Source organism: Crocodylus porosus, unplaced genomic scaffold, assembly GCF_001723895.1.
Source record: "Crocodylus porosus isolate Cpor-Errol unplaced genomic scaffold, CroPor_comp1, whole genome shotgun sequence".
In the NCBI taxonomy this organism is placed as follows: domain Eukaryota; kingdom Metazoa; phylum Chordata; order Crocodylia; family Crocodylidae; genus Crocodylus; species Crocodylus porosus.
Window position 1 is genome coordinate 10,376,731 of NW_017728931.1, and position 2,518 is coordinate 10,379,248.

The following is a 2,518-nucleotide window of genomic DNA, read 5'->3' on the forward strand; positions in this document are numbered from 1 at the left end:
TAACCCAATAGGGAGGCAAGCCCTGCAGAAGAAATATACACTGCCGGAGCACTATCCAGCATCCTAGAAAAGTGGTTGCAAGTGTTGCATGTATGGGGGGCGGGCGGGGGGGATGAAGAATGAAGGCCTCTTTAGAATTATTTGTAAAAGCCCAAGTGACAAGCGGTTTTTGGTGGGTGTGCTTTGGCACTATCCAAAGATGTGGCGGTGGGGGGAGAGTGACATGGAGATGAAATTCCCACCCAGGCAGATCCATCAGCCCAAGCCTTTCCCTCCCCTTCCATCCAGTCATATTTTAGCAGTAGAGCCTTCACAAAAGTCCTAAACCTTAATAATTTGAAATCCTGCATACAGAATTGTAAATTGAGCCTACTTTGTATATAAATACCCTGCATCTGTCTCCAGATCAAATTACCTTCCAAAATGGGGTTTTAACATTTAATTTTAATTATGATTGTCTGAAGAACACAAGATCCTATCAAGCCTCAGACGGATATTAACATAGATCTCTTTTTTCCAGTTAATGTAGGGAAGTCAGAAGCAATTTTAGCATTAGGCTTTTTATTGCTGTCTCATTTAATCACATTTTGCCATTCATTATGTCCTTTCAACAATCAAAGGCTCTCTTAGCAAATGAGAGAACATACAGTAATAATATGATGCCATTACACGGGACTTTTTATCTTTAGATTTCAAAGGAGGTCAATATCATTATTCTGGTTTTAGAGATGGGGAAACCAATGCACAGAGCAGTGAACTGACTTGTCCTGGGTCATCCAGCAAACCACTGACATAACTAGGAATTGAGCGATGGACTGCAGTTCAGGAGACCAGTGCCCTATCCATTAAGCCATGCTGACATGCAACAGCTCACAGAACCTGATGCTTTGTTATCTCCTGCAGCAATCCTATCAACATTGTTCCAATGTTGTCCTATATGTTCCAGAGAAGATAACTTACCTGCACTATAAATTCAGAGGAAGAAGCAGCTGGCAAGTTTTACCTGTATTCACCCTGGAGTAATTCCATATCTAAGATCCTCCAGATAAGAACCATTTCAACACATGCCCTAAAGAAAAGTCACATTATTTCAAAAGCAAAGTAAAATCATTGGCAAAACTGTATTTTGTCCTGAAAAGTACATTAGCAAACACTGAAAGCGTATGTTTGGTAGATTTCAATATGGGACAGGCTTGTTCACAACTTAGAGTTTGTAAAACCAAATTTTAAACATTGAGATATTTTATAGAAATACCTCCATTAGTTTCACTTTGATTTAGATATTCCCCTGTGCTTCACAATCCAGTTACTAGAATGCTCTGCTAAAAGATACAGGTCAGGATTTTTAAAAGACCGATGGGCGCTGGGTATCTGGATTCCAGTGAAATTCACTAGGAATTATGTGCCCAAACCCATGAAAATTGTACAAGCTAGAACAGGTGACTGGGAGTCACTAGAATTCTATTTCTGGATCTGCCTCTAGTTTCTTTCTGACCTTCCAAGTGACTTGAGCTATATGCATCTCAGCTTGTCCATCTACAAAATGGAGAAAAATAACATCTAAAGTACTACAAGAGGCTTGGATGGAGAGGCAAGCCTGTATGCATGGAAAGTGTAATTATTAGTGCATGAAACTCAGATGGGAGGCATCACTGTATAAAGATGTGAAACTGATTGCAAAAAGTAAATCAATATAAATTGTGATAAAAAATAGATTTTAAATCAATTTCTACTTGAATGCTCTATACATGGGACTGCTTTAACAGAGCTGCCACTTCAGGAGCAGCCAACATCAGTCTGGTGAAGCCTGAGAATGACTCTCCCTGCATTGGAAAGAAAGATAGGATTCTTGTCTGCAGCACATGCCAATTTACCAGTCATGATAGCTACAGTATTTTGCTCAACATGAAGGGAAAAAACCCTTTGTCTTGGATTTGAGTACAAGGTGTTGGGAGAAGGACTGGGGTGCAGGCACCTTCTGCAGCTCTGAGCCTGGGTCAGGGCTGGAGTCAGAGCATGTTGCAGCCACCTGCTCCCCCTGCCTTGCACAGCCCCTTACCATCAGTCCTGGATCCAGCCCTATTCCAGTCTGGGGCATGGAACACATAGTAACTCAGGTGACAGGCACGGGGGGGCACAGATACAGTGGGGAAGTGGGCACAGGGAGAAGGCTATAGGCCCTGTGGGGGCAGGGCGGGGCAGGTACTTTCTCCTCCCCCACCACTAGTCTACACCCCACTGCTTTCCCTGCAGCAGCTGTGTGGGGATGAATTTAAGATGATCCCCCTATAATTAGATTCTATACATGGAAATTCATTACAAATTTATTAATTTTCCATGTACAGAATTTAAGAATTGGGGAATCATCTTTGTGGACAGGATCTTTTGATAGTCGGGCTTACGCAGATCACGCTCGCTTTAAAGGTCAGGCTTAATTTTATTAATAAGGGTTAAACAAAACAAAATCAACTATGCTAGGTGCACCAGTGAGCACCCACTCACACTGGTGTTGTATCTC